The 25,152-nt window shown below is 38.8% G+C and overlaps 1 protein-coding gene across 3 annotated transcripts in view; it reads right to left on the bottom strand.

Annotated features, from left to right (window-relative positions):
• The window catches only part of Thsd7b (thrombospondin, type I, domain containing 7B), a 946,089-nt gene that overhangs the window by 73,999 nt on the left and 846,938 nt on the right, over positions 1–25,152 (bottom strand). The window lies entirely within an intron of this gene.

Below are 25,152 nucleotides of genomic sequence, written 5' to 3'. Positions count from 1 at the left end.
TGGGATTGTAAGCTGGTATAACAACTCTAATAAGTTCCTCAAGTCTGGCAGTTCTTCAGAAAATTGGAAATAGTACTACCCGAGGACCCACCTATACCACTCCTGGGCATAAACCCAAAAGATGCTCCAACAGATAACAAGAACACATGCACCACTATGTTCATAGCAGCCTTATTTATAATAGCCAGAAACTCGAGACAACTCAGATGTCCCTCAACAGAGGAATAGATACAGAAAATATGGAATATTTACACAATGGAGTACTATTCAGCTATTAAAAACAATGGATGACATTAGAAAATGCCATCCTGAGTGAGGTAGCCAAGTCACAAAAGAACACACATGGTATGTATGCACTGATAAGTGGATATTGACCAAAAAAAAAAAAAAAAGCTCAGAATACTCATTCTACAACTCACTGACCATATGAAGCTCAAGAAAAAGGAAGACCAAAGAGTGAATATGTTAGTCCTATACAGAAGGGGGAAGAAGATAATCTTGGGAGGTAGAGGGGGGAAGGGATCTGGGAGTGAGAGAGGAGGGGAAAGGAAAAAGAGGGGGCGGGATCAGATGCAGGAAGAGATAGGGGAGGGTCAGGAATTTGAAAGGAAGTATATAGCAGTGATGGATGGGGAACTGGGGGTAGCCACTACAAAGCCCTAGATGCTAGGGGACCAAGAGATTTCCAGGACCCAACAGGGACAACATTAGCTGATATATTCAACAAAAGGGAGTTAGAACCTGTAGAAACCATATCCAGTGCACAGCCCCAGTTGAGGGATGGCACCACACACCCATCTCAAATATATTAATACAGAATTGTTCCTGTCAAAAGGAAATGCAGGGACAAAGAGTGGAACAGAGACTGAAGAAAGACCATCCGGAGACTGTCTCACCTAGGGATCTATCCCGCCTGCAGACACCAAACCCAGACACTATTGCTGATGGCAAGAAGCACTTGCTAAAAGGAGCCTGGTATAGCTGTCCCCCGAGAGTCTCTGCTGGAACCTGACCAATACAGATGCAGAAGCTCTAAGCCAATCATCAGACTGAGCATGGGGATCCCAATGGAGGAGTTAGGGGAAGGACTGAAGAGCTGAAGGGGTTTGCAAGCCTATATAGGAAGAACAACAATATCAAGTAACCAGACACTGCCCCCTCTCTCTCCACCTACACCACCCCCACCCCAAAGCTCCCAGGGACTAAAGCACCAATGAAAGAAAGAATACACATGGGGGGGGACCCATGGCTCCAGCTGCATTTGTAGCAGAGGATGGCCTTATTGGGCATCAATAGGAGGGATGCCATTGGTCCTGTGGAGGCTTGATGCCCCAGTACAGGTGAATGCTATGGCACTGAGGCAGGAGTGGGTGGGTGGGTGAGGGAGCACACTCATAGAGGTAGGGGGGGGGGGAGGAAAGAGGGAATAGGAGGTTTGTGGAGGGAAAACTGAGAAAGGGGCTAACATTTGAAATGTAAATAAATAAAATAACCAATAAAAGAAAAAAATGTTCAAAGTCCATAGTTATCAGGGATATATAAACCAAAACAACTCTGAGGTTCCATCTTACACCCATTAGAATGGTTAAGATCGAAAACTCAAGAGGTAGCACAGATGTCTAGATTGGAGCAAGGGAAGTACTACTCCATTCCTGGAAGGACTGCAAACTTGTACAACTACTGTGGAAATCAGTTTGGCAGTTTCTCAGAGAATATAAATGATCTTTACCTCTAGACCCAGATATTCTATTTCTGGGCAGATAACCAAAAGATACTTCACCATCTCACAAAGACACTTGCTCTACTATGCTTATAGTAGTTTTATTCATAATATCCCCAAACTGGAAACAATCTAGATGTCCCTCAAATGAATAATGGGTAAAGAAATTGTGGTACATCTACACAGTGCAATACTATTCAATTATTAAAAACAAAGATATCATCAATTTTGTGGGCAAATGGATGGATCTTGAGAGTATCACCCTGAGTGAGGCAACCCAGTCCCTAGAGGTCATGTATGGTATGTACTCACTTATCAGTGGATATTAGTCATAAAATACAGGATACCCATGCTATAATCCACATACCCAAAGAAGCTAAATGAGAAGGAAGGTCCAAGTAAGAAAGCTTGAACTTTATTTAAAAAAAGAAATTTAAGAAAGTAGGTGTCTTAGTTTTTTTTTTCTACTGTTGCTGTAAGAAAATACCTTGAAAATAGATTTCAAAGGATGTATTTCAGTTCACAGTTCAAGAGTACATCTAATTATGGCTGAGAACTCAAGGCAACAGGAGCTTGAAGTAGCTGATCATACATTTAAAAAGAAAATGATAAGTATGCTTCTGTTCAGCTTACTTTCTTCTTTTTATATACTCTAGTTTCCCAACCCAGGAATGGTATCACCTACAATGGGTGGGTCTTCCCAACATAATCAAAATGGTCACCTAAGATAACCTAATTAATACAATCACCATAGGTAAGCTTAGAGGCTAAACCTATCCAAGATAATACCTCATAGGTCTGCCTTAAGATTATTTTCATAGGTAATTTAAGTCATGTAAAAATGATTATTAACACTGACCAAAGCAAAGGAAGTAACATTATTTTTATCACCAAAGGAAGTGCCTTTCAACCTTCAAGATGTTACACAAGTGGATTGTGGGAATAACATTTTAGTCAACACTTTTATAATGTTTCTAGGTACCCATCACTGTTCTAGGTTCTTTAATTAATTCTACACATATAATTCCTCAAAACATACATATTTAGTAAATTACACTTTACTGATTGTGTAGAGAGATTAAGAAAATTCAGCCACATCATAGCATGATAGTATGGGATGAAGCCAAGGTTCAAACCTTACCAGCCTTATAAGTCCTTATAAGACTTAATTATGCCTTTTTGTTCCCCAATTTAATGTGTAAAAACTGGCAATTAAAAAGGAAAGATAGGATATAGCATAGAAAATGTGTCATGTATTTTAAAAAGAATCATTTCATGTAACTTTTACTTCTTATATTTATACTCAATCATAAAACAAAACTGTACTCTTTAAGTAAGCTATGGTCAAAGTGTTTACAAGTCATCAATCTAATTACTCATCTTTATCAAAAGAGCACTCTTGAAGCATACGACCATTGCTTCCAAATTATTTCCTTACATACATATATTTTCCTGTTTATTTTGTAACAACCATTTTCTCTTCACAGTATTTCCCTGCAGAGTAAGAACTGTTTTCTACTTTCTAATACCGGGATTAATTTCACGATAAAGCAACTATTGGATTAAGCTTTTACCTAGGAAACACATTTATTTTCAATTACATAGGATCAAAACTATAAATGCAATCCCCACATGATTCCTTAGGCATATTCCTTCCCATAAGAAATGTATGTAATTGGACTTGTACCACTACAAACAGGACTTAACTAGAGGGAAGATAAAATGGGGTTCCCCCTAGCTCTTCCTGTTTACATATAGAAACTCCACATGCAGAATGGCTTGCCTTTATGAGATTTAGTCATTCCAATGGTGCAAAAGGGGTGTGAATTCAGTATAAACTCTACTTAGTATTTGAGTTTGGAGCTTTTGTTTAGGTGGAATACTTTCTGGTGATGCCAGGCAGAGTTGTGAACTACAGTTTCAGCCTGTGCTACAGTCACACAGAGAGTCAAGTACTCTACAGTAAAGAGTGTTACCAAGATAAGATCTTTCATAGGTAGATCTTCTACCCTTCTTCCAGAAGAGGACAATGGACCCTGAACCAAGGTCCTGATGTGTACTACTCAAGTCCTTTACAATTGAGTTGTACCTTAAGTTTCTAAAAGAGTTATGGTTTATAACTTTCAATTTACATTACTCCAAGGTAAATCCAGGACCAATTGTGTGCCTATTTCACAGAATATGAAATGGAACTAAAACTTAAAACTTCAGATGAGATCTGATGCATTTTGGGTGGTATGAAGATGGAAACTTACTGTAGAAGCTTCCTAAGAACAACACAGATAAAGAGGGTTTATATGGTGTTATACTATAATGGAAAGACAGTATCCTAGTTAAATACCACTTGCTAGCAATAAAATAAAATCCCCCAATACCAGGAACTGACCTCCTCATTTTGAGTTGTTGGCCAAAGAGTTTCCTTAATTTCTCCAAACACTTTTGCCAGTGCTCCAGGTTGCTCTGCAGAACTTGACAATCACTATTGGCTTCCCAGAACTTGGTTGTAATCCTCTCTTATTACAGACACCATACATTTGAGTCATACATAGACCATGGAAAATTAGTCTAGAATTCTTGTGGAAATGTCATCCCTACTAGCTAGCTTTCATATTATTGGAAGATGCTGTGCATACTACGAGATGAAGAATGTACTCTCAATATTCTCACTCAGCTGTGAGACCTATAAGGTAGAATAAGGATTGGGAGACCAGATCTTGGGTTCAAACTCCATCTTAGAAAGTCTGACCTAAGGTTGAACTCTCTAGCACCAGTTTCCAGGTTACTTCCCAAAAAACCCATGTCTAGCTCCAGTTTCTAAGTTACTCCCTAACAAACCTTTGCCTCCAGGTTACAAGTCTGCCTCTGGCACCTCGCTTCCTAACAACAACCAATCAGGAAGAAAGCAAAAGTTAAATTTATGGTTTGGCTCTCAGCACCAGCCAATTATTCTAAAGGGTAACAATATTCCATAAAAGCTCCCCTCATCAGATGGGTGCCAGGCTAGAATCTCTCCTTGCTTGTTTGCCATTTCCTATAAAACCTTGTCCTGCGGAGAGCTTGGTGCTTTACCATCCTGACCTACTGTCTCAGAGATGGCAGTGTGTACCAAACTTGAGCTTGAATTAAAAAGACCCTAGTATGATTACATCAGAATTAGCTCCTTGGTAGTCTTTTGAGTTTCATGAAAGGGGCACAACAGGATTAGCCTTATAAGATATGCCCACTGGTACAATAGTGTCAAGGACCTTATGGGACTAACCAATCATTTTCTGATTAGATCTGTACTGGCTAGTTTTAGGTCAAATTGACACAAGCTATAGTTATTTGAAAGGATGCAACTTCAGTTGAGAAAGTGGCTCCATAAGTTCTTAATGTAGAGTATTTTCTTAATTAGTGGCTGATTGGGGAGGGCTCAGAACATTGTGTGTGATGTTGTACCTAGGCTGGAGATCTTGGATTGTATAAGAAAGCAGGCTGAGGAAACATCAGGTGGAAACCCAGGAATCCTACTGAAGAGGAGATGAAGAATTATAGAACCTATAGAGGTTAAGAACACCAAAGGAAAAACCAAAGAATCAATGAACCTGGGACCATAGGGCTCACAGAAACTGAACAGACAAATAGCAAGCCTGCATGGGACTGACCTAGGCTCTTTGCATATATGTTATAGTTATGTAGCTTGGTCTTTTTATAGGACTGGTAACAATGGGAGCAGGGGCTACCTCTGACACTTTTGTCTGCTTTGGGGATCCTTTTCCATGGAATAAGTTGCCTTGTCCAGCCTTAACACAGGGGAGGTGCTTAGCCTTACTACAACTTGATATGCCATGTTTGGTTAATATCCATAAGAGGTCTGCCTCTTCCTGAAGAGAAATATAGGAGGAGTAGATGGGGCAGAGACAAAGGGGAGGTGAGGGCAAAGGAGGAGAAAGAGGGATATAAACTGTAGTCAAGACATTAAAATATAATAAAAGATAAATTTTAAAAAGGAAGGAAGAAAGAAAGAAAAAGAAAGGAAGGAAGGAAGGAAGGAAGAAAAGGAGGAAGAAATGAAAGAAGGAAGGAAGGAAGGAAGGAAGGAAGGAAGGAAGGAAGGAAGGAAGGAAGGAAGGAAGGAAGAAAATATGGCTGAGCAAGTCATGATGAGCAAGCCAGTAAGCAGTACCCCTCCATGGCTTCTACATCAGCTTCTGTCCCCAGGTTCCAGCCATGCCTGAGTTCCTGTTTTGGTTTTCTGGAATGATGAACTACTCTTCGCCACTCTAATTGACAGTGCGAACTTGAGAGAATGGATCCTAAAAACGAGGTGCACTAAAGTCTCATGCAACCGATAACATTCAGAGCACTAGACTATTTATACTGTGAGGATTAAGAAGTCTGATCACAAGGATAAGTCGCACAGGAAGGGCAAGCTTCATGTCATAGATAAGCAGCACATGGCAAAAGCATGTTTTTCTATGGAGGCTAAGAACAAATAATAATAGTTGTAATGAATAATCCAAAATAAACTCACTGGTATCCAATATACCTGGGAGGGGCATAAAAGCACATTCCAAAAACAATATAGTGTTTTTGAAGAAACTGACGTGACAAGACTCTTGCCTTGAATTCTTGGAGTTTTCTCATAAACACTCAGTGTTCTCCTCATCTGACTTCATTCTTGGACTGTGTTCTAGGAGACTATGATGTAGACAAACCATTGTCTATCCAACTTGGTTTTGGTTGTGGTGTTTCATCACAGCAAGAGAAACCCTAACTAGGACAAAATCTAGGGTATAATCCATGAGATGGGGCCCATAATTGGTACTGTTAACAGGACCAAGAACCTATACCATATAGATCTTAGGCTCTGGAGAAAATACTAATACTCTAATTATGTTAAGTGCATACACTATTCAAACCACTCCTAGTGACTTACTGGTATACCTGTAATTCAGTATACTTCTCTTTCAGTAGATGTCAGTTATCATAGAGATCTTAAACTAGTCAGCATGTGGGGTACTCAACCTAAAGTGGGAAGATACGCGCGCGCGCGCGCACACACACACACACACACACACACACACACACACACACACACACCCTCCAAGGTTGAAAGTCCTTACAAGATATTGGCAGGCAGATTGGAATACTGGAAGTAAAAGGAATCTGTTTTCCAGACACACATGGTAGTTGTCTTGGTGATGTGACAGCATGTACAAGACCTGCTCATGCTCAAGCCAGAAAAATCCCAGCATAGAGGGCTGAAGTAGGCATGAAGTCCCATTACCTACATGAGGAGCTATTGTCTGGGAAAGGGAGAGTTAATTTTCTCACATCAGTTCCTGCTTTTGCTTCCTGCCTTGAGTTCCTGACTTGAAGGCCATTAGTGATACATTGTGGCCTAGAGTTGCACAGTGAAATAAACTGTTTTCTCCCCAAGTTAGTTTTGGTAAATTCTCATTGGCTACATAAAGCAAATGAGAACATCTGGGGCACTTTGTATGGATATTGGTACTATAGGAAGGAGGAGAGACAATAATGACAAGAACACACTCAGGTACCAACCCAGCATCAAGCAAAATCACTATGGAGCAGGAGAGAGAACCTAGGAATAACAGTGAGGAAGGCCTGTTGCTACCTTTGTGGAGTCCACAGTTCATAAAAGATGCTCACACCTAGAGACCTGGCTTGTCAGATTTAGAGTTAATTGGAAGAAGGAATGCCAGATACATGTCTCAGCATAATGGGACTGACAAGAGCAGTGCAGGAGCTATGATCTAATCAAGATGATATAATGTTCCATAGAAGGCTTTCCTGGCCTGCTGCTAAGAGGGAGTTAGGAAAATTCATAAATATCAGTTGAGTTTTGCTTAGCTAAGGTGTTTGAGTGGGGATTTTATAATAGCTAGGGACATCTCTACAAAGTCTTTCTGGCTGGTATTTTAGGACACTGAGGAGTGGGGACAGCATGTATTTGAATCCAATCATAAACTCTGAAATACACGGGTGATGGATGGCATATCCAATCACAGAGTTTTAGGCTGTCAACCATTTATATTACAGTTGGTGCTTAGGGATAAAGAAAACGAAACAACTTGGTTATGATCCAAAATATTGACCTGAATTCTTCAAAAATATCCAAGACTTCTTGTTGAAAGAGAAAGAAAGAGTGAAGAGATTAAAGAGACACTGCCATTAAATGCTGGACAGTAGATGCTTTCACAGTGTGGATCATATACTCAGAAGATTACAAACACTGTACAGTTATCATGGAGGGAAATGGGGACATGAAAAACCTGTCCCATAGATCAATTACAGGGAGATCATCACTCTTAGAAGCTTTGCAATTTTTTACTATCTGTGCCTACCTTAGAGAATATTCTTTCACTTAGAAATGCTTGTTGCATATAAACATTGACGGATAAGAGGGATGTTGGCTTCAGCATACACTCAAATGATTCAGAGATGAAAACATTATACATATGTACACCCATATGGGAGGAAGATATGGAAGGGGGAGGCATGTATAATAAATGTAAATATTTGTGTTGCAATCCTGTGTCAATTTATATATGAAATATTCTATTTCTGATGACAGTGAAACAAGTGTCTATGGCACAGAGCCCCATGTCTGGGAGACAGTGATGGATGAGGTTGGAGCACAGACGAGTCATTATCTGTTTTCCATCTGGAAGGTTCTCAGGTAGTGATTGCTATTTCAATTGAGACTAACAAAACTCTTTATCTCAAACCCAGTCATCCCTCCTGTCTTTCCTTTTTTCCTCTTCCTCATTGTCCTTCTCCTCCTTCCCCCTCCTCCTCCTTCCCCCTCCTCCTCCTTCCCCCTCCTCCTCCTTCTCCCTCTTCCTCCTTCTCCCTCCTCCTCCTTCCCCCTCTTCCTCCTCCCCCTCCTCTTCTTCCTCCTCCTCCTCCCACTCCTCCTCCTTCTCTTCCTCCTCCTCCTCCTACTATGTGGCAGTTCCTTTTTCTTCACTCAACCTTCCAAGGACAGACAGAAAGTCTGTCACAATAACCAATGTAGCACCTCGAATCTTCTGCCTATGAATGCTGTCTGGATCTAAAACTTCAGCAGAGTGTAAGAAGGCTGGGTCTCTCACCTGACACCACAAAAGTACAAAGTGAGGGCTTCCATGTAACATTTTATTTTAATGTCTGTGTTTCTTTGATTCCTATGCCTTTCCATATGCTAAAATTTCTGGAGAGAAAAATCTATATTGTATAACCTCAGGCTTTTCCATCTGTGTCCCAGTTCCAGAATAATGACTTGGAGGCTTATTATTTGATAATAAATTCCTGAGCCTTAAACTTTGGCTTGTTCTCCCTTGCACATAACTCAATTAAATTAAATTAAATTAAATTAAATTAACTCATTTAAATTAGTGTAAGTTCTGCCACATAGCTAGTTACCTGTCCCCAGCTTCATATGTCCATCTCCTCAAAGTCCCACTAGCAAATCTCCTGCCTCTGATTATCTCCCAGCATTCCAATCTCTCTACAGGAACTCCTACCTTCTACTTCCTCCTTTTGCTAATAATTAAAAGCCATCAGCATTTAATAGACAGATGATGCTTCCACATAACATACAAGTGATTATTCCTACATGATTGAGTCTCCCTTACTTGTTCTCTTCCATGAGAAAAGAGCTCTTCAATCTCAGATAACCCTCATCCTTGGTTGGCCAGAGGCATCAGATCTGCTCCTGAAAGGTTTATTCAGTTGTACACATGGTCTAGCATCACTGAGGCCCCATTCAAGTTCAGACCTGTTGGGTTTGTTTTGGTTACTTCGCTGCTACAGGCCCTTATTCATCCCCACTGGGTCCTTTCCACCTGCATTTTCTTCCTCTTCACTACTCTTCTCTACTTTGCCCAATTCACTTATCTCTTAGGTTCTCTCTCCAAAGATGTAGAGTCACTGATCCTCACAGGAATTAGGATAGTTGTCAACAAACATATGCTCTCTCAGAATGCTTCTCTTCTCCTCTTTAACACCTACTGTGCGAACACAGATTGGAATTTTCTGCAATCCTCACCAAAATGTAGGTTCCTAAGGTGTAGACTCAGGTCTCTATGTGGTTGATGCTGATGAAGAGTTAATTGGCAGCATCCTTGACTTATTTTTGTACATGTGCACTGTCCTAGAAGATATCTGACATACTGAAATTATGGTGGTGTCATACCGACATGTCTACACAGGAATAGAAGAGGGAGAGAGTGACATGCATGTGGCTTGTCTCTGAAGCTCAAATACTACTTATGATTGTTTGTCAGCTGTGCTATGGACTTAACACACACCTTTCAACACAGAAATCAGCACTGGGGAAATGGAAAAGGTCCTTTTATTTAGAATCCTCTAAATAGGGAAAACCATATTGGAAGTGGAATGATGTTCACTACAGAACCTATTCTTATAAGGTAATAATAAGGGAGAAACAAGCACAGCAAAAGTGTCTGTAAGCATTTTCAGAATCATTTCCATTTTCTGTAAAATTAAAAAATAGTCATAAGTGGTGTCTCATTCCTGTAAATGAGAGGCCCAGGCAGGAGAACTGCTATAATCCCCAGTGTATGTATTCAGTTGTCTGGGCTATATTATAACACCTTGTCTCAACAAACAAACAAACAAACAAACAAACAAACATAAACAAAAGTACTCAAAGACAAACAGATCTAAGGAATACTAAGCTAAGATCAATTTAATATAGCCAAATTTATTATTCTTTATAAAAAATGTAATTATCTTAAAATTGTTCAATGTAACAAGCTGAAAAGGCTGCTAGGATTTGGTGATGAAATCTATACAAAAGGAATGAAAGACTGAGGTGCCTGCTCTCAGCCTGGCCACTTTATGAGCAGGTTTACTTTCAGCTGGGAGGTGTGTCCACATCCCTTCCTATATTAACCAACTGTGCGGATGGAAATGATGTGAGAAGGACATGGAGGCCACCTAGGATGGAGAATGACCTTCATGTGCTCTCACTACATGGTTAAAATTCAATGTGAAAGCCTGGCCTTTTCTTCTTGGGCATGAAGCAGACATTAGAGATGAAATAGGAACTGCTAGGAAAGTGGATTATAGATCACACACTCTAGTTCAAAAGGAGTAACACACTGCAGTTTGGCACTACAGGTTTAATGATAGCCACTATAATTATGAAATATCATTGCCAGTAAGGACAGATACCAGAGTTTGCAAAGAAAGGGTCATATAGAAAATTTAAATTTGTGCATTTTAGGGGCTGGAGAGATGTCTTGAAAGTTAAGAGCACTCGTCTCCTTGCAGAGGTCTCAGAAGATGCTAAGTGGGTTTAGTTCTTAGCATTTATAGGGTTACTATAACAGTCTCTACATAACAGTCTATAACTACGCTTTCAGGACACGAGATACCTCATCTTTCTTCTTTGGGCACTGCCTGTGATTCACAGACATATATGCAGAAAACACACACATACATACATACACACATACATACATGTGAATTAAAAATAAATTGAAATAAATCTTTTAAATAATTGTACTTTCATTATTTTATAAACTTGTTTAGAATCAGAAAGTTATGAGCAGGTAGTAATAATTATACCATTATTGAGTTTGACTTCATAGTTTTGTTTTTAAATTTGTTATGATGATTTTTGTTGTTCTTTTTTTAAAGACTGGGATGTGCTATGTAGCTAGGGCTAACCTAGATTCAATATATTACTAGGCTATCCTGAAGCATGCTATCCTGCCTCAGTCTCCCAAGCATTGAGATTATAGGCATATGCTACCAAGCATGGCTACAAATACTACATAATACTAATATAATTTCAAGTAAAATTGTATCTGATTTTTCCCTTTTTTCTCATACAATACATCATGGCTGCATATTTCTCTCTCCCTACTCCTCCCAATAACTCCTTCTGTCTCTCCCATATCCACTGTTCCTTTGTTTCCCTTCAGAAAAGAGCAGGCCTCCCAGGGATATCAACCAATCATGGCAAAACAAATTGTAATAAGACTAGGCACTAAAAGTAGTTATTATATTCTATTTTATAAACTGAGCTCTTACAGTGTCAGCCATACCTGTCAATGTCACTTCGTATAATAAACAGAACAGAGGTAGAATCAAGACATCTTCTCCCACTGTCTTCTTGGATGTCAAGTACCACATTCAGCACAGTCCCACAGTACCTGCTCCGTGCTAACTGGAATCATTTCACTACTGCTATAACAGATACTGAGTTTTCAGGCTGCAAGAAATCAACTAGCTAGGAGAATCAAGTCTTCCAATGACAGTGTTTAATGACATTGATGTTTGTACGTCTAGAGGTTGCTACAAAATTTACAGACTCAAAGATAAAGATTTAGCACACTGTGGTTTCAAAGTGACCATTCACAGACAGCTATATCTTAAAAAAAGAAAGAAAGAAAGAAAGGAAGAAAGGAAGGAAGAAAGAAAGAGACAGAGAGAAAGAAAGAAAGAAAGAAAGAGAGAGAGAGAGAAAGAAAGAAAGAAAGAAAGAAAGAAAGAAAGAAGAGAGAGAGAGAGAAAGAAGCAAAGTCCTTGCCTCTAGAAATAACTTCTTTCTTTGTATCTGAATGCCTTTTCTTCCTCTCTGGTACTAGGGATGGAAACCAGGTTCTCCTGCCTTTTAAGTTAGTATTCTGTCTCTGATCCTCTTCTCTCCCCCAAAGCCTCAGTTACTCACTCCTAAATACTCCTCACGGTCACCAAGGATACGGAGATGGAGTGAGACATGCTGAGAACAGCACAAGTCAATCTACAGCTATGAAGTGATGTTTCCAGGTTGTTCTTGGGAAGGTACAGGGTAGTGATGATCAAGCTTAAGGCTGAAGCTCAGGAAAGCACCACCTGAATGAAGACTAGAAACCACTGAGGAACAACTCACAATCTTTGCACAGAGTTCAGAGCCAGTCAATCAATTGCCACTACAAATGAATAGAAATCTGTGGGGCACTAAATAGAGATGGTGAGACACTGGGATCTATCTAGAGAGGGGTGATGAGATGGAAGTTCCTGGTTTCTTTGGAGACTCAGTTGTGTCATGTGATGTTTTTCTGGAATCTGTCTAATGAGAGGATGTTTTTGCTGAGGTAGACACTTGAGAGGACTTGGGAAGCTTGGAAAGAATATAAGTATAACCCAACAGATAGGGAAAGATACTCTTGCATTGGTTCTCCTTGCAGTGCTTTGCTGATCTTCACTGATATTCTCTTGTCTTGACTTCACAGAGAAAAACACACCAAAGAACTTCTCATGGTATTCCAGCACATTCTTTCCACTTCTGAGGACTCAATTTGGCAGAGCCTCACGATTTCTGAGGAGTGACTGCTACTGATTCATGTTTGGTGTTCTGGACTGAACTGCTGATATTCTGACAATGAAGGTTGGAACTGCCCCCAAAGAACTACTTCTAGACAGATCTACATCTCCCTTGTCCTATTAATTCTCTTTCTCCCCTACCTTTGGTTGTTGGACTAGAAGGGAGGATGAAGCATTTAAGAACCTTTATTAGAGCAGGTTCTTAAAAATCTAAGCCTACAGAGTGATGCCAGCAGAAGCAGAACCTCAGGGTGAGAAGTACCTAGATCCCACCCCCACCCCCATATAAGCCATCTCTCCTTCCTGTCCATGTAGCCTAGAAATGGCAATGAAGAACATTGGGATGGTTTGACTTCAAGAAGCTTAGAATGAGTGTTCTCTAAAGCTAGAAGCTCCACAATCGGACCACTATACTTAGGAGGGAGCAGCTCACTACAGGGTGGAAAAACAAAACCCAGATGACAGGTGTGAACTTCAGAGCACTCAAATGCATAGAAATGGAGACTTTTCATCAGATTATAATAGCTTACTTCATTTGCAAACAGGTGAATGTGAAGAAACACAGATGTATGCTTTTGAATTAGGCTTAATTTCAAATATTTGATCCACAGCTAACAGTATCATCTTTGATTTGTTATTTTACTTCTGTGTCATTTCCTTTACTTACCAATGAAGAAAGAAGCTAAACATGCTTTGGGTTGAGCATTAAATGAAATAATATATGCACTCCTGGGCACAGTAGGAGATGTGGCTTTTGATTTAAAAGACATACTGAAACTCATCACTGAGATTCTTCTAAAACTGAATGCTCATTTTTCCTCTGATGAATTCTTACACCTAGTGAAATGGATGGGAATTAGAGAGCAAAATGTACCCATACTGATTCCTGAAAAATAAGTGGTTTGTGTGTGTGTGTGTGTGTGTGTGTGTCTGTGTGTGTGTGTGTGTAGGGGGTGTGTCATAGTGGTGTATGTATATGGATGAGAGGAAGGCAAAGAAAGAGGCATATTTTGAGAAAGGACAGTTAGAGGAGAATACAAAGACTAACCAGGAAGCTGAGAGCATTGGGAGATTGTCACTCTCTGTTGCCAAAGCCTGGCGGAAATTTCTGGGTGCTCCAACGACAGCTTGGCAGAGAAAAAGGAAGAAAAATGCTTGGTGGGTGAGGCTGCCATGGGCACCAAGAATATGCCATATGCTTTTTGGCTTTGGTTGAGCGTTTCTTGTTAAACACTGAATTATGTAGCTTTTATTGAGAAAGTACTGCTTTATAGAAACATTCAAAAAATTTTTCTTTAGCTAGATACTTGTCAATATTCTATGAAGAGAGAGAGAGGGAGGGAACAGGAGAGCACTCTGTAAGATTTTCTTTAGAGGGCTGCAAATCACAGGGTTATGAGTTAGACAGATATTTACAAGCTTGGCCCAGACAGAGCAGAGTAATCTATAAATGCTATTCAAGTGATTTACAGAAGGCCTGTTCTAGAACATTCTCAGTGTCTGAAAATGTATTTAATGTATTCTCAGGGCTGCACATTTGCATTATTCACAACAAGCCATTTACGGGGAAATGTGCCGCCCTTAAACTAAAGTGTCTCTAGTGGGTTTGGAACAGTTGTAACTGTCTAATAAATGCTTCCATCCCCACTTACTGTACGGGCCAATGTAAATGTTCACCAGTAGTTCGACAATCACTTCAGTCTATGGGCTGAGGGGAGGGTCTGAGGCACATGGCTAAAGACTGTATCCTATATGGTAAAGAACCTATTTGCTGGAGAACCCATATTTCTTGCTGGGACTTTGCAGAAACATGAAGAGAAAGTTGTGCTTTTTTTTTTTTTTTTTTTTTGTCCAGATCTTGTTCTATAGATGTATGACCTGATTCAAACTCTTGAGGATCTCTTAACAAGTAGGATATTCTACAAAGCCGGCACAGTCATACCATTGAACAAACATGCATTCTGCTGGCACTTGGGATAAAAAACATAATCAGGTTCTTGGCTTTGGTACATTGTTATAAAATTATTCATCTGTGCTCATCGGGAAGTACAGGGTCCTACGAAAGAGAGCAAGCAGGTTTTAGAAAGGACTGGAGAAGGAGACTACCCCCCTCCCCCCAGGCTTGGATTTTGAATCTCTGGTCTTTATCTGGTGGTACTCTTTGGGAAGGCCGTGGGATGTTAGAAAGTAGAAGCTCATGTGAAGAAGTACATCACTGGAGACAAGCTTTGAGGTTTTCAACGCCAGTCCCACTTCCTGTCTACTCTGATTTCTGACTAGGGATCAGCTTTTGCTGCTATGACTCCTCTGATGGGCTGGATAGAATCCCCGTCAGAACTGTGAGTCTCATTAAATCATCAATCCTTTAGGTGATAAAATATCTGACACATTCAGGGAAGGAGAGTAAGTGGATGAGAGAGGGAGGAAGATGGGGAAGGACCTCTAAGCTGAAGCACCAGTAGGCTTTGTGCTCCATTGTCTACACATCTCAGGAACCCATTGAGTAGGAAGCTGCAAAAAAACTGTGCTTTGAACTTGTGTCCCTCCTGCCTGTGCTGGAATCATAGCCATATGCTACCACACCAGGCTGTGGGTCTAGTGGTTCATATTTTAACAGTAAGCAGTGTAAGCTCAATTAGATTAAATTAGAAGCACCAATACTGCGAGTCCTTTGAAATCTTCCTCCAGGCTACTGTGTAGAGCATATTTCCTTTCTACACATTTGGACAACTGTGTTTTCCCAAAATGAATCATATGTGAAAACAGACATTTTACTATCTGCTTATCCTTTGTCCTGGGAGGCCCCAGTTGCTGGCTGTATGTTCTCTGTCTCTTGAACATTGAATACCATTTTCTTTATATTCATGCAATGTCTTCAGGGCTCTACAAACTGTTTCTTGCTATCCCACCCCAGTGAGTCTTGCTAACTGCACAGCAGACTCTGTTCTGAAGAAGAGCCTGAGTTGTTTTGCTCACTGAATCTTTTGGTTTAGAGGTTCTGACATCTAGTTCAGATAGCTCAGTGCCGTCCTTCTGGCCTGGTAGACATAGGAACCAAGAAATCCTAACTCAGTTATATAGGACTTTGACAATATAGGAGGAATCTTATGATTCTTAATTTCATCATAACATAAGTTGTACTGAACAGTCTATTTCCATATTCAGCTCTGTTATCCATGGCCACAATCATTTTTATTTACTTACTTTTTTTTACAAAAATGTACCAGTATGCGATTTTTCCATGAGCAAGAAACCTCATCAGAGAAATGCAAATCAAAACAACCCTTTTCAACACCAGTCAGAATGGCTAAGATCAAAAATTCAGGTGACAGCAGATGCTGGCAAGGATGTGGAGAAAGAAGAACACTCCTCCATTGTTGGTGGGATTGCAAGCTTGTACAACCACTCTGGAAATCAGTCTGGCAGTTCCTCAGAAAATTGGACATAGTACGACCAGAGGATCCAGCAATACCTCTCCTGGGCATATATCCAGAAGATGTCCCAACTGGTAAGAAGGACACATGCTCCACTATGTTCATAGCAGCCTTATTTATAATAGCCAGAAGCTGGAAAGAACCCAGATGTCCCTCAACAGAGGAATGGATAAAAAAAATGTGGTACATTTACACAATGGATTTCTACTCAGCTATTAAAAGGAATGAATTTATGAAATTCCTCGGCAAATGGATGGACCTGGAGGGCATCATCCCGAGTGAGATAACACAATCACAAAAGAACTCAAATGATATGTACTCACTGATAAGTGGATATTAGCCCAGAAACTTAGTATACTCGAGATATAAGATACAATTTGCAAAACACATGAAACTGAAGAAGAATGAAGACCAAAGTGTGGACACTTTGCCCCTTCTTAGAATTGGAAACAATCACTCATGGAAGGAGTTACAGAGACAAAGTTTGGAGCTGAGACAAAAGGATGGACCATCTAGAGACTGCCATTTCCAGGGATGAATCCCATAATTAGCCTCCAAACGATGACACCATTGCATACACTAGTAAGCATTTGCTGAAAGGACCCTGATATAGCTGTCTCTTGTGAGACTAGGCCTAGCAAACACTAAGTGGATGCTCACAGTCAGCTATTGGATGGATCACAGGGCCCCCAATGGAGGAGCTAGAGAAAGTATCCAATGAACTAGAGAGATCTGCAACCCTGTAGGTGCAACAACATTATGAACTAACCAGTACCCCGGAGCTCTTGACTCTAGCTGCATATGTATCAAAAGATGGCCTAGTCGGCCATCACTGGAAAGAGAGGCCCACTGGACAGGCAAACTTTATATGCCCCAGTACAGGGGAACACCAGGGCCAAAAAATGGGAATGGGTGGGTAGGGTAGTGGGGGGGAGGGTATGGGGGACTTTTGGGATAGCATTGGAAATGTAATTGAGGAAAATACGTAATAAAAAAATATTTTAAAAAATGTACCAGTATGCTATTTTCCATGAGCAAGAAACCTGGAAATGTTATTTTTTAAGTCAAATATCACAAAATATCATAAATACTATAAATTATCATAAATATTTCTGAAATATTAATGAATTAAAAGTCACAGTATCTTAGTACCCTATTATTTACAGCAAAACATTTAGCAACCCCAACTGATGTGCAGTTATTTTGTTTCATCACCTCATGAGAAATCTTTGAAATTATCTTGAATTATACAGTCACAAAAGAGAATAGTCTGATCAGTTCACTGTCATTAGATCCCAGTAATCAGAACCCTAAAGAAGAAATGAGGATAATGAAGAGAAGGGGGAGCTGGAGAAAAGACCAAAGAAAATATAAGCCAGGCATAGTGGGTCACTGCTATAATTACAGCATTTAAGAAGTTGAAATAGGATTGCCTGAGTAGGAGGCTAGCCTGGTCTACGTACTAAATTCTAGGCTAACCTGGGCTACAAAAGTTCTATCAAAATAAAAGACAAAATAATGAAAAATAAAGTATTCACATATTCACATGAGGGGCTCCTAGCACCACTCTTGCATTAATTCAATTTGTGCAATGGTTAATTTGATTGAAGCCATTTTACTTCAGTGTATGATAAGCCACAGATATAATTGCTTGATATTTGATCAGAGTATGCTTAAACACAATTATAACATTTTCATTTCAGGAGCAATTTAAATGAAGTGTAATTGAAAACCTTTAATAGAAATCTTTACAAAGCTCACTGATGGTTTCAAAACACATGCAACATCTTTATATTGACAACATGAAAATAATTCCTTAATCTGCCATTCAAGGTCTTTGTTATCTGCTACAATATAAGTGATGCCAGTTGCTTATTAAGACCTAGACCCTTCTCTGGTGAGGCAATCCCAGCCTGCCTCTGGGATTGTGCTATGCTGATTTCCCATGTGTTTTCTATTCTTGTAAGGTAACAGTTTTTTTTTGTCAGGCATGTTTTGGTATCTCTAATATATTTTATTGTTTTCTTTATAACTCAGTAACCCACTGAGCCTCCTTTCTGATCCTTTACATGATTTATTTTTTCTCTTCATTATGACACCAATTATTTAACAATGAGTAATAAATTTCATAAATATCTCAAATATTATATATATATATATATATATATATATATATATATATATATAATAACTGAGCATTCCCAAAACTTAAGTTTCAGCACAGTAAATGGGGAATTAAACTTCTGAGATGGATAATTGAAAAAGTTTGACCCTAAAAAGATGTTGACTAAGAATTGCATAAAAAAACAGCCAAATTGTAGAAAACTGGAAATAGTTTTTTTTGTGTGTGTCTCCTCATTCCTGCCCCCTTGGGAAAACATTTACCTCTTGGTGCCTAGGATGGCTGCCCAGTTGTTCATATGCCAAAAATGTGATGAACATTGTGCATTTTGGCATTCCTGCCTGCGTGTCGACACAGGGAGAATGGAGAGACTTTGAAAGATGGAAATACAGTGACATGGGACCATTTCCATGTGTTTTGTAACTATAGACAGCCACGTCGAAATTGATAAGTGAACTAAAAGTACAGCAAAGAGAAGGTTTGACTTTCAAGACCATGTACATATTAGCATTGTGAAATATCACAAAGGAATGAGTCCATCTGAAAGACTGAAAAGATCTTCCCACAGAATAATTTTTGCATTAGTAAATCTAGCACAACTGTGATATATAAGGTAAGTGCTTTAAAATTAATCAAATGCCTGTACAATATGAGTCAACACTGAGAAAATGAAAATAGCAATACAATTTTACCTGCAGCAATATTAAAAACATGCAAACACAGTAATAAATTAAGAGATACATGGCCTCTGTATTGAAATCTACAAAGCACTTCTAAAAGACCCTGGCAAGAGCACTTCACACTGTGCACTATTTATAAGATAGTAGTCTTGTCAACATTGATCTATAGACTCCATGTACTATCCATTAAAACTCAATAAATTTATTGTAATACATTACCACTTCAACTCTAAAATTTCTGTGAAATGCAGATACATAATACTTATGATACACTTGAAGAATTAAAAAAAAACAGATAATTCCTATCATTGGCTTTTGAGATATACTCAATCTCCAGTGATTAAGGCAGTGTCATATTAGTGTGTGTATGGATGAGTAATCAATCAATGGATTAGGAACAGTCCATTTGTAAGTCCTCAGTTGATGGTCCCCAATGGCAACATTTTAATTGGAGGATTCTGTCAAATGGTGCCAGAGAAAATGGCTGTTTGAGAATACAGAGTAATGAGCCTATAGAAGATAGGCTTGGAGCCTCTCCAGAGCCTTTGGATGCTTCCATAACTCTGAGCATCTCTTGTGCATCTCTGCCTGACTTGTTGCTGCTGCCCTGTGCCCAAGTATTTCCAGTGATTGCCACAGAAACTAATCTCACCCTTCAGGGTAGATTTGAAAGTATGTAATAGTTTTACCAGCCACCTGGGAGCAGCCATGGCTAGTCAAGTGCTACAGGAGATAGAGCTGACTTTCCCCCCTAGGAGGTGAAATTCTGTGGTGTAATGGTGGCTCTGAGCTTCTGCCAGGATCACAGTCCATCTAGGACTCATCTGAAACTTTGATTTCATTTCATTTCCTACTAATTTACCTCTGTCCATGCTTTTTTCTGGGCACTGTAAACACTTCCTATACAAATAATTCACAGTGGATTGTTAGCTCAAGATGTCTTGGAAGAAGTTAACCAGTGCAAACACCTTTACACACATGAACACACACACAAATGTACACACACACACACACACACACACACACTGCATATACACACCGAAGACAAATGAGTACATGACCTGAAACACAGATTTGAATGTGTAAGCTAATCCTACAAAGCTTACAGAAAGTTGAAAGGATGTTTTTATGGTCTCAGGTTAGGAAAGTTTATATTCAATATAAAAGAAAGCAGACCATTTGGCATCAATAAAACTAATATTGTCTTATAAAACAAAAGAAAACAAAACAAAACAAAACAAAACAAAACAAAACATAGTGTTGAAAGTAAGAGAAGCCAAAGCCTTGGAAGTTTTAACAATATGTATTATCTGATTTAGCATTCACACTCACAATGTGTGCAAAATTTCTTGAATCAACAAAAAAGTGAGTTATTAAAATAAAATAAAATACTTCATAATCACTTTTAAAATAGGTTATTTAATGCTGCTTGAAGAGCCCTACTTATAAATGTGTACCTATCCTTTGGCAAGGCTATCCAACTCACTAAATATGGGCTAATGAGAAATGGCTGCATAGCTTTGACTCTTATATTACACTCATGACTACTGTAGCCATACCTCCAAGCTAAAGATGACACAGATGTCCTTTAATGAGAAACACATAAAGAAATGCTGCTGTGTCCCCCACTCAAGCACCAAAAGGACAATCTATTGACCTTCTAACAATGATCATAAATCTCATAAACACTGTTAAACCAAAGAAGTGAAACACAAAAGAACTGGGTGATTCCTTAAATGCAAACACCCAGAAACAATGTTAACGAATGAAATCAACATAAAAGGGTACATAAAGTTACAGGAAGTTCAAAGAAGGCAAATTTCATGGGTGCAGAAGTAAGAATAATGGCTAAGTGTGGATGAGAAACTGTGGAAACCGAAAAGTCACATCAAAGATGCTGGAGTGAGCAGAAATTGGCTTATATTTTTATGTGTTTGATAGCTAACAAGATAAATATAAAGTACAAAAGTTCAAAAGGTTAAAATTTCCTAGGATTAAAATCATCACATGTTTATAAAACCATAAACATTAAAATCATCACATGTTTATAAAACCATAAACCTTAGCATATTCAGTAACAGAAAAATGAATCTGGATAAAGATGCATCCCATAGTGTGAGCTGTGATTTCAAAATTAAAGTCATGGTCTTCAAACACACTAAAGCGTTTGAACTTGGAATTTGTCACAGCCAAGCAAACATATATTCAAGGCATTATTTCAGCTTGCTTAGAGCGGATGTTCATAAATGCAATATACATGGTAATAAATTATCTCACCAAAATGAAAACAATGGAGACTAGACGAGTATTTTCTAAACATATTGGTAAATATGAATTATGTGAAACAGAAGGTGAAAATATAACCATCTATGCCCCTAGTTATATGTTACATTCATAAAGATATGAAGTTTGGAGTAGAAGGGAAATGATGTACATTGTGGCTTTAATTCATAATTCATGATTATGTTCCTAATTCAAAGTCTGTCACATTTGTATGCAGAAAACTATGTGCATAGAATCTATATTCTATATTTTTATGGAAATGAAGATAACCATTACTGTATTAAACCAGTCGAGAACACAATATGGTTTCCTTAGAAGAAAGTTAGAGAAAAAAATGAAAACAAATATGGCAAAAAACCCCCAGAAAAACACATGAACAGGAAGAAGAAAGTGACATTATTTATCAGATGAGTCTAAGAGAAATTTCTGATATAAAAACTATCAGCAGAACATTGCAGAGGCCTGTGTTGGTAAACTTCATTGTGTTAAATAGCATGGTACTCAAATATAAGGGTGGCTTGTCCTAATAGCAGGAAAAGTGTGATAGAAAGATAAATGTCATGGTATTCTCTCCTGGACAGCAGGCATCTATAACTTCTCAATTTGCTAATGGCAAATAATGACTCAAGGATATTGAAAACATAACAAATAGAGTTGAAAATTTCAATATAAATGTACCCACACAAAAATAATAATTTTGGCCATAAACTGTAGCCTTACCAAAGTTGAATGAAGCAGCAATCATTTATAGAAACATACACACACAACCCCCTATCTATCTATCTATCTATCTATCTATCTATCTATCTATCTATCTATCTATCTATGTCAACATCTATATTTATATATTAAAAAGTAAACAAATATTATTAAATTAATGCTTAAGTAATTAGATTTTTTTTTTGAAATTTAAAAACTGACCTTTACTTTTCAAAACTGTCCAGGAAAGGATATTTATGTCTTAGAGGACTTTGTGACAGCAGTGACAGTTATAGGACCAAGTATCCAATTACAGGTCAGGATCATACCTGCCTCATCCAGCTGGGGCTGCCATGCTCAAATGCTATCGCTGGTAAATCAGACCCTTGAAAGCTATCCTGTGAGCGCATTTAAAAAGCACCGTATTCTAGTCAGGAAATGTATGCACTGGAACCCAAGGGAAATAGGATGAATATACAAAAGAGCTTAATATATCAGGAAACAAGACTCTAAAAATTAGTCATTGAAGATTAAATCACTAACACAAACTCCTGATAAAACTGCATGAGTATGAGACACATGGAGAAAAATTTGGTGAGACTAAGCATCACCGTCTCTGAGCTCCACTCATTGTCTCAAGCATGTGAAAACGCAGGTTATCCTATGGCACTAAGGTGCCAAATTTATAACATCAATGCCCAAGAGGAGAAATTAAATCAAGTCACTTAGAGAAATACACGACAAAGTGTCCCATTTCAATTACATAATGCAGATACTAAAATAAGTTTCAGAAAACCAAGTGTTCTTTTTTAAAATGCAATGCACTCTCCATGAAGGAGGGACTGTCTTTTAAAACCGCTGCTATAACAAACTTGTGAAATGTCACAAAATACATCATAAATACTCATTGCAGTTCATGCTAAGTACTCATTCAAGAAAATATAAATCCCATGCCTGCTGTTGTCCAGGGAGATAGAGATAGAGATATAGGTAGGTAGGTAGGTAGGTAGGTAGGTAGGTAGGTAGATAGATAGATAGATAGATAGATAGATAGATAGATAGATGGAGAGATATTAGCATATCGAGAGGTAGAGAAGAGGGAAAGAGAGAGAGAAATTTTAGAATATATACCCCTTGTCTGTATTACAAGCTAATGATATCGAGAATCAAAGAGATCAGACTTATTAAAGAGAGTAAAGGCTATATTAAATTAAAAAACAGAAGTTGCTATAAAATGTTTTTATTGAGTTCTTGTTTTTCTGTTCCAATGCATGAAGTGAGTTAGATTCAGCAAGAACACTCTTCCCATGTGGCTCTGGAAACCAGCCTGGTTCTTAAGAGATATTAAACCTCAGTGCATTGGGACAAAAATACACCTTCACCAACCCCAGACCTGTTGTCTTTGGCTGAGTACCAATGTCAGTTTAGAAGAACCCAGAATTCAAAGCTGAGATGATAGGAAATCACCACTACTCTCCCCTAGCTTTGAGTCAAAGTAAAACATTGGGCATCCCAAGGATCTTGGTCATTGTACATGTACTCCAGAGTCCAACATCTATTGTTAAAGAAGGTTAGAAAAGGGCAAGGAAACGCTTGGAGCACCAGCGATTGGGGCAAAGTACTTCCCGAAAAGCATCTTGCAGAAGTCTTGTTGCTAAGTGCCATTCATCTATAATGAAACCTCAAGGCATGACAGAGCACTGGGATATAAAAGAAATGGATCAATTCTCAGAAAATAGGCACCCATTTCTGTGTCTTCTAGGCAGAGCCTACTTGAAGGAACAGTGCTTTGCACTGGCTTGCACTGGAGGGTCAGGCACTTATGCAGGGTCAGAGAAGGAGAAACGGTAGAGAGGAGGTACATTATGTATTAAGTCACTGATAAAATTCCAATTCCATTACACGTATGGCCAGTGCAGTTTCCTTGCAAACCTTCTCCTGTGACATTTGTTGGAGGTCATCCTGGTGACAATACTCAGATGTTAGTCTTTGATCATGAGTCTTTTGAACTAGTTTTCAGTGAGCACCTGGTTCCCTCTGGGTGAGGGAAAGAGACATGTGTATATCTACCTGCATCTAACCCTGCTCTGGTACCCAGCTAGACGGAGATCAATTAAAGTTCACACAGCTTTGCTAAGCCTTAGCCTTATTTCTCAAGAAACTTTTCAGTCTTGCTTCTGCAGAAAGTGATTCAGGTTGATAATCATCAGCAAGACCTTTACTTTCTCATGTCAATATTTATTTCTTAAGAGATTCCTTTGGCAAACCTCTGAGGGCATCCATAAATAGAAAATCTGTATCATCCCATAGAAAACTTCTGAAGAGATTTGTAGTATAAATAAATCACCATCTGAATAGTTTCAACTATATAAGATATATGAATAAAGAAATTTATAAACCTGTTTGAAAAATATGGGATTCTAAGACTATTCAGGAGGGATATAGGACCAGGGAAAAGAAGAAAATTGAATTAGCTAAAAGGGAAAATATATAATAAATAAAGGGAAAATATACACATATGCATTTGTCTGACTATATGAACTTAAAATGCATATATTTGTTATACTCATATAAAAGACCTTTCTCCCTATCAAATAAATGTCTCCTGACAAAAGATGGAAACTATTACAGAAAACCACAACTGATCAAAATGCTCTGTAAAAGTGACCGTATGGTGGTGCCCTGTAGCTGAAACACCTACAACACAGATCTTGTATCTGAGGCTCAGAGACAATGATGGATGAGGGAGTAGAATGATTTTCAAGAACCAGAGGAGTGAGAAGCTTGCTGTGTGACTTGGTGTGCTAGAAATGCCAGAGGAGCTCTACCCATGAAGTTGCTTTGGTATGGCTGCCAAAATAAGACCTGAAGAGAGATGGCAACAGCAGA

Source organism: Mus musculus, chromosome 1, assembly GCF_000001635.26.
Source record: "Mus musculus strain C57BL/6J chromosome 1, GRCm38.p6 C57BL/6J".
NCBI classification, from domain to species: Eukaryota; Metazoa; Chordata; class Mammalia; order Rodentia; family Muridae; genus Mus; species Mus musculus.
This window is presented reverse-complemented; position numbering and strand designations above follow the sequence as displayed.